The following is a 9,499-nucleotide window of genomic DNA, read 5'->3' as shown; positions in this document are numbered from 1 at the left end:
TGAATAGTTTGACATTTGTGAAAGTGCAAACTGGTACGCTAACACACAGCTGTGTAATAGCTAGATCTCATAATGGGCTATAAAATCAAGATATTTCTTGAAAGTAAACAGTATTATGTGTTAATTGGTAAGATTCTGAGCTACATGTTGACACCAAGCTCACACCAGTGTTTAAATTTAGGACACCCACAAGCTCATTAGCTAGCATAGAAAAATACCTGGAAAATCCTGTAAAATAAATAGAATGAAACTAATATATAAGATATATAATAAGATATGCAAGGCAGTTCTTCAGTGCATCAGTGCAGATTGAAAGCAATTTCACAATTGATGTTACATCATCCATATTTCCTACAGTCAAGTTGTCTCAACCTGCTACTCGTTAAATGAAGAAAATAGTGGGGAAATTTTGCTAATTCGTTGTCCAGTGTTTCAAGTTTAGTGCAGCTCAGCTACCTGTTTACATTTGTTACTTGCCTTACTTAGTATGTTACATTTTTCCTAACCAGATTACCTGTTTCTACCAGTTGCTAGTCTAAATTCTGTGTGTAGCTAAAGTTCAAGTAGTTGTCAGGAATATCACATTTCAGCAAATGTTTTCACATCTCTTTACTAGCCTTTCTTTTATGCTAAATGAAGTTACGTGTCTCCTGCTTATCTACCACTTTGTATCTACTGTACAGATATGACAGTGGTATCACTTTTGTCATATCACAAGAAAGTAAATATCTATGTTTTCACCATTTCAACTGTTCATTTTAAAGCTTCTATTTTGTATTCTATTGTCTTTCTGATATTGTTCTTCGAGAACCACAGCATAGAAAACAATCTTAGGGATTTGCAGACAAAGGGATAATAAAAGAATATATAAACCATGACTCAGCCTCTATCAATGTATACAACCATTACTGAATTAACATAAATACATCATAGCAACGATGAGCGATTCCACTGTAGTTGCAGCGGAAAAGAAAAATCATCAAAGTTAATGTCTGCCCTTTATTTGTTAGGATGTGTATTTGCAGAGCTGTAGTTCTTGGGTAATGCTGTAATGTGTAAATGTTTGCAGAGGGAGGGGTCCTGCTTACATGAAAATGTTTTTCCAGTGGGAACACTGAGGCCATTCATGGTGCTGCATCAGTTAATTTTGTAACTGAAATACAGCATGTTGCCAAAGTAAATGACTGTTTTAAAAGCTGAGTGACGGCATGTTGGTTTTCATGCTGATTCTTTTGTTTGTGCTATTTTCAGGAAAGCTGTCTGTTTAACATTACAAAGAGAGCACAGATTATATATAGACATCCACAATAAACAAAGACAGCAGTACCGGTCAAAGATTTTCAGAATTATACAAAAAGGCCTGTTTCAGGGAACACAAAATGCGTTAACAATTTAAAGTTGTTCTGCAGCAATGGAGGTTGATCAAACCCTCAAAGCTCGTGCTACTAATTCCTACAGGTGTTCCAACTTTTCTGGATCACTTACAACCCCCTCTGTCTGCATAACAGCAGTGCTGGAACACACTGTGGTACCCTCGTGAACATCAGTTGAACTGTCTTGTACTGCAGAAAGTAGTGCGTTGCTAGAAAAATGGTGAGAAAAGGGCAAATAACAAGGGAAGAGAGACAGACCATCATAACACTTAGAAATGTAGGTCTTTCCTACAGAGAAATTGGAAAGAAAGTTAAGGTGTCAGTGAGTACAGTTTCCTTCACCATCAAAAGGCACTCAGAAACTGGGGCAAACTCAAACAGGAAGAGGTCTGGAGCCTGGGGCTCGCTCGGGCCACTTCGGGGGTGGGGTGCCCTCGGCCTCTCGGCCTGGGGCTCGGTCACTCTGGCACAGCTGGCTGCCGGCGGAGCTCACGGGCATGTCACTGCAACCCCCCCGACTTCTTCTGCTCCTCGGCAGCTGAGTGACCCCTCATCTGGGACTCTCCTCAGCTCTTTCTGGGACAGTGGCGCGGCTGCCCCTCTGTTGGTCTTCCTTGGTCTCTTGTGTTCTGGAGGCCTCTGGATGTCTGGAGTTTTGATCTCCTCCATACCTGCTTCATGCCCTGGTGGACGGGGCTGTGCACACATGAAGGAACCTTTTAAAAACAAGCGCGTTCATGCTCACAGGTGTACACACGGGTGCTCACACACACAAACTACACCGTTTTTGGCTCCTACCTCAAAGCACACTGTGCGCTGTCGATCTTACGTGCTGCACAATAATATTCAATATTTAGTATTTACTGTCATATTCCCATAGATCATCGTGATGTTGTTTATTATGTTGCTCTCGTTTTCTTCTACTTGCTTTGTTTTTTCATTCTCAACAGGTGAAATTAAAAAAGTATCTACTGTTATCTATTGTTAGCTAGTTTATTGTGATGGTGTTGTTTTTATTACGTTGCTCTTTGTTGTTTGTTTCTCTTCTGTTTTTTTTTATCTCCATACAGGTGATCCAGGTGTTTTGTTTGTTTTTCTTTTTTTTTCTTCCTCCCTTTCTCACCATCTCTTCTCCCCTCTATTTTTCTTTCTCTCCCTCTCCCCCAGTCATGTCTGTCCCGTCTTTAAAAAACGAAAATAAAATAAATACATAATTATAATAAAGGTCAATCAAATGGACCGATATGGCAAGGCCATGATGATCCACTTGGTAAAGTAAATCCATTTGGCATCTTTCTTGGCCTTCAGACAACAATTCTGATGGCTAAAGATCCAAACGGGACAGGCAAAAAAAAAAAAAAAAGAAGAGAAGACTTCAAGCTGTAGGTTTGACAGGACAAGTTGCAGGAATAAAGCCATTGCTAAGATGTCAGAATAAGACATAGAGGCTTCCCTGGACCATGAAACATTGCCATTGGGATACTGAAGACTGGAAGAAGGTATTATGAACTGATGAATCAAAATTTCAAATCTTCGGTTCATCACACAGGATCTTTGTACGCCGTCAAGTATGTGAAAGGATGGTTCCACAGTGTGTGGCATCAACTGTTAAACATGGAGGAAGTGTGATGGTCTGGGGCTGTTTTGCTGGATCCAGGGTCGGTGACTTGTACAGAGTGACAGGCACCCTAAACCAAAACAGCTACCACAACTTTCTGTAGCGCCATGTAGTACCCTCTGGTATGTGCCTAGTTGGTCAGGGGTCCATTCTACAGCAAGATAATGACCCAAATATAAGACCCAGCTATGCCAGAACTACCTTAGGAAAAAAAGAACAAGCTGGTAAGCTTGAAAACATGGAGTGACCAGCACAGTCTCCAGACTTAAACCCCATTGACCTGCTTTGGGATGAACTGGAGTGAAAGCAACAGATATGGGGAGAGCTTTCTGAAGTAGAAAAGAATGTAGAAAGAATGCCACGTGTGTGTTCAGCTGATACATCTGCCAAAGGTGGCTACTTTGATGAGTCAAAAATTTAGAATACACTTTGGTTTAATAATTGATTCCATGATTTCCTCTTTAACTTCAGTTGCCTATTTGTATTATGTCTTGCAATGACACACACACACACACACACACACACACACACACACACATATATATATATATATATATATATATATATATATATATATATATATATATACATACATACATACATACATACATACATACATACATACATACATACATACATACATATTGCTCCATTCTGTAGTTAGTATACGTAGCCAGTCCTGTCAGTAATCTCACTGAGGGGGTTCAGGCCTATACAGAACAGCAGTGGGAATAGAGCATTTCCTTTGTAGATCCCGCACTTGATGGCAACCTGTCCTATGGGCTTGAAGTTGGTCTCTAGTGTTGTCCACCACACCCCCACTGAGTTCCTGATGAAGGCTCTTAGGGTCCTGTTGATCTTGTACTGTTCCAGGCATTCCAGGATCCAGGTGTGGGGCATCGAGTCATAGGCTTTCTTGTAATCATTCCAGGGAGTGCTCAGGTTGGTCAGCCTAGTCCGCACTGCCCTGTCTACCAGTAGCTGGTCTTTCACTCCTCCGCTGTTCTGACAAAACGTCCTACTTTGGCAAAACGTCCTACCGTAAGTAGTTTATGCACATTTCTGCTGTCACACAGTAATTCCAGCACAAACGTAAGTAGGTATGACGGTTTACCACTTAACTTTGCCCATCAGAGTATGCTTGTAGCTCACATTCATAAAGCCAGGATGGTTTGCCACTTCATTTTACCTGTTAAAGTATGCTTGTAGGTCACATTCAGAAAGGTAGCATGGTTTGGCACGTATTTATACCCGTCAGAGTATGTTTCTAGCTCTTATTAACAAAGGTAAGATGATTTGCCACTGAATTCTAGCTGTAAAATTATGCTTCTAGCCCATATTAACAAAGGTGGGACGATTTGCCACTTAATTATAGCTGTTAAAGTATGCTTGTACATCACTTTTACAAAGGTAGGACGGTTTGGCACATAATTTTACCCGTCAGAGTATGTTTGTAGCTTATATTCACAAAGGTAAGACGGTTCGCCACTGAATTTCGTGTTGCGCGCATGCGTAGAAACAACGGGTAGGATGGTTTGTCAGGTAGGATGGATTCCCAGAACACCGGTATTCCTGACAATTCCTTTTTGTCCCCCCACTCATGTATTGTTCTTCTTAGCTGCTATGATGCCTGACAGCAGCGTCCATGTGGTACTGAGGCAGGTTATTGGCCAGTGGTTGGATGGGAAAGTTCTCTTCTGGGGGTCCTTGGAGATCAGGACTGTCTGGCCTTCAGTAAGCCATTCTGAGTTGTGAGGAAGTGAGCAAAATGAAAAAGAACTGGATAAAATGTCTATAAAATGGTTTCTTTTCCGTCACCAGAGGATTTGTTTTCCTTTTTGTCAAAGAACAAAATATAATACTGCAATCACTTAAAAAAAGTAGTTCTTCATTTTATACATTTTATACAGTGTTCTCGTTTTTATGTTTTTTTGTTGCTTTTCTTTTCAGTTGGTAAAGGCATAAAATGAGAGAGCTCGCTGGCTCTAGGTTGGGCGAGGCAGGGCAATGTTGGCAGAGTTCAGTCCATGCCGAGGTCTATGCCAGGGGGTCGCTCATGTCCTCGTCAACCTGGGAGAGGAGCTCCTTCTTTTCATCAGTGCTCGCCAGAGAATTGCGGCTGTTGTGGGCACCCATGTACAGGGTGGCATACACTGGGTTCGTGAAGTTGGTGGGCTGCGGAGTGAAGAAAATTTCTCAGTGACTCAGGCAAAAGAAATGAAAAGATTTGGTATATTGTGAAAGAAGCAGTATTTTTCTTATTCAAATAGGCTCAGCTCGCATAAATAACAAGATGTTTCCCAGCTCAGTGCTGAAACCCTGGCAGACATTTGTGGTTTGTTATGTTTTCTGTGTTTGGTTATTTGTTTCTGAAAGTCTGGGCACTAATCATCTGCCCCCAACAAACCAGTAGGTGTATTTCCAGTGAAGAACTTGCAACTTCTTTTTAAGCACTCAGGACTTTATGGACAATTCCTCATTTGATGTTTTATGATTGTGGTGTGGCTTTTATCTGCTGAATGCATTCACACACACAGAGGTAACTCAGGGTTCAGTATCTTGCCCAAGCATTGATCTGTATACAAACCACTCGAGCCACAACGTGTAAACCATGAGACTATGGAGCCACTCATCAGAACTAAAGTATATGATTCACATAATTCTAACAATATTCATTCCAAAATTCATTACAGATGCCAGAAGTAAATACCATAACGACACCCACTGGTTTCCTAAGTCTTGCTTTAAAGCTTTTGCATTTGGACTGTGGTGATCTCGATGGCAAAAAACTGGATATAAATGTAGAAAAGTGATTACAGATCAGTCAAGACAGAAAACTGTTTTTCACTAGACGTCCAAAGGACAGGAATATATTGAGAAACTCACTTTTTATTATTATTTGTAAATATGTGTATAAATGGTTGGTTTTTTGTACTGTTTTTATCAATAAATCTCAGCAACAAAGGACCTACACCCATGTGTGTTGATTTCTCCCTAAGATGGCAAACTGAAACACTCCAAGTTGGTGACTTTTGGAGATTTATTTCCCTGGATGATTGAGAATGCATCAAGATGAAACACAAAAGGAAGTTCACAGCTTTTAGCAGCTCCCCCACCCCCTCATCCACACACCCCCACTCCCCTCCCTCCAGAATTCCCAGCTAACAACCTAATTTACATATGAATGACTAGCCAATTTAGCTTCCACTTGGCTACCAGCCATTTGGCTGGTGGTGGGTTTTAAAGGTAGAAAGGTAGAAGCCTGGGACTCCAAGTGTTAAGACAGCAAAGAAAGAGAAGAGTGGCAACGGACCGGTAACCCATAACAACGCATGTAAACGCATGGCAACGGACAGTTAACCCATAACAACGCATGTAAACGCATGGCAACGGACAGTTAACGCATGGCAACGGACAGTTAACCCATGGCAACGGTCATATAACCCATGGCAACGGACAGTTAACCCATAACAACGCATGTAAACGCATGGCAACGGACAGTTAACCCATAACAACACATGTAAACGCATGGCAACGGACAGTTAACCCATGGCAACGGTCAGGTAACCCATGGCAACGGACCGGTTACCATGGCAACGGACCGGTTACCATGGCAACGGACCGGTTACCATGGCAACGGACCGGTATCCCATGGCAACGGACAGTTAACCCATAACAACGCATGTAAACGCATGGCAACGGACAGTTAACGCATGGCAACGGACAGTTAACCCATGGCAACGGTCATATAACCCATGGCAACGGACAGTTAACCCATAACAACGCATGTAAACGCATGGCAACGGACAGTTAACCCATAACAACACATGTAAACGCATGGCAACGGACAGTTAACCCATGGCAACGGTCAGGTAACCCATGGCAACGGACCGGTTACCATGGCAACGGACCGGTTACCATGGCAACGGACCGGTTACCATGGCAACGGACCGGTAAACGCATGGCAACGGACAGTTAACCCATAACAACGCATGTAAACGCATGGCAACGGACAGTTAACCCATAACAACGCATGTAAACGCATGGCAACGGACAGTTAACGCATGGCAACGGACAGTTAACCCATGGCAACGGTCATATAACCCATAGCAACGGACAGTTAACCCATAACAACGCATGTAAACGCATGGCAACGGACAGTTAACCCATAACAACACATGTAAACGCATGGCAACTGACAGTTAACCCATGGCAACGGTCAGGTAACCCATGGCAACGGACCGGTTACCATGGCAACGGACCAGTAACCCATGGCAACGGACCGGTTACCATGGCAACGGACCGGTATCCCATGGCAACGGACAGTTAACTCATAACAACGCATGTAAACGCATGGCAACGGACAGTTAACCCATAACAACACATGTAAACGCATGGCAACGGACAGTTAACCCATGGCAACGGTCATATAACCCATGGCAACGGACAGTTAACCCATAACAACGCATGTAAACGCATGGCAACGGACAGTTAACCCATAACAACACATGTAAACGCATGTCAACGGACAGTTAACGCATGGCAACGGACAGTTAACCCATGGCAACGGTCAGGTAACCCATGGCAACGGACCGGTTACCATGGCAACGGACCGGTAACCCATGGCAACGGACCGGTTACCATGGCAACGGACCGGTAACCCATGGCAACGGACAGTTAACCCATAACAACGCATGTAAACGCATGGCAACGGACAGTTAACCCATAACAACGCATGTAAACGCATGGCAACGGACAGTTAACGCATGGCAACGGACAGTTAACGCATGGCAACGGTCATATAACCCATGGCAACGGACAGTTAACCCATAACAACGCATGTAAACGCATGGCAACGGACAGTTAACCCATAACAACACATGTAAACGCATGGCAACGGACAGTTAACCCATGGCAACGGTCAGGTAACCCATGGCAACGGACCGGTTACCATGGCAACGGACCAGTAACCCATGGCAACGGACCGGTTACCATGGCAACGGACCGGTATCCCATGGCAACGGACAGTTAACTCATAACAACGCATGTAAACGCATGGCAACGGACAGTTAACCCATGGCAACGGTCATATAACCCATGGCAACGGACAGTTAACCCATAACAACGCATGTAAACGCATGGCAACGGACAGTTAACGCATGGCAACGGACAGTTAACAGATGGCAACGGTCATATAACCCATGGCAACGGACAGTTAACCCATAACAACGCATGTAAACGCATGGCAACGGACAGTTAACCCATAACAACGCATGTAAACGCATGGCAACGGACAGTTAACGCATGGCAACGGACAGTTAACCCATGGCAACGGTCATATAACCCATGGCAACGGACAGTTAACCCATAACAACGCATGTAAACGCATGGCAACAGACAGTTAACCCATAACAACGCATGTAAACGCATGGCAACGGACAGTTAACCCATGGCAACGGTCATATAACCCATGGCAACGGACAGTTAACCCATAACAACACATGTAAACGCATGGCAACGGACAGTTAACGCATGGCAACGGACAGTTAACCCATGGCAACGGACCGGTTACCATGGCAACGGACCGGTAACCCATGGCAACGGACCGGTAACCCATGGCAACGGACAGTTAACCCATAACAACGCATGTAAACGCATGGCAACGGACAGTTAACCCATAACAACATATGTAAACGCATGGCAACGGACAGTTAACGCATGGCAACGGACAGGTAACCCATGGCAACGGACCGGTTACCATGGCAACGGACCGGTAACCCATGGCAACGGACCGGTTACCATGGCAACGGACCGGTATCCCATGGCAACGGACAGTTAACTCATAACAACGCATGTAAACGCATGGCAACGGACAGTTAACCCATAACAACACATGTAAATGCATGGCAACGGACAGTTAACCCATAACAACACATGTAAACGCATGGCAACGGACAGTTAACGCATGGCAACGGACAGTTAACCCATGGCAACGGTCAGGTAACCCATGGCAACGACCGGTTACCATGGCAACGGACCGGTAACCCATGGCAACGGACCGGTTACCATGGCAACGGACCGGTATCCCATGGCAACGGACAGTTAACTCATAACAACGCATGTAAACGCATGGCAACGGACAGTTAACCCATAACAACGCATGTAAATGCATGGCAACGGACAGTTAACCCATAACAACGCATGTAAACGCATGGCAACGGACAGTTAACGCATGGCAACGGACAGTTAACCCATGGCAACGGTCATATAACCCATGGCAACGGACAGTTAACCCATAACAACACATGTAAACGCATGGCAACGGACAGTTAACCCATGGCAACGGTCAGGTAACCCATGGCAACGGACCGGTTACCATGGCAACGGACCGGTTACCATGGCAACGGACCGGTAACCCATGGCAACGGACCGGTTACTATGGCAACGGACCAGTAACCCATGGCAACGGACCGGTTACCATGGCAACGGACCGGTATCCCATGGCAAC

The sequence above is a fragment of the Mchenga conophoros genome, linkage group LG7 (genome assembly GCF_057382185.1).
Source record: "Mchenga conophoros isolate Kocher_MC1m ecotype Shallow Benthic linkage group LG7, M_conophoros_male_GT1.1, whole genome shotgun sequence".
Classification (NCBI taxonomy): Eukaryota; Metazoa; Chordata; class Actinopteri; order Cichliformes; family Cichlidae; genus Mchenga; species Mchenga conophoros.
This window is presented reverse-complemented; position numbering follows the sequence as displayed.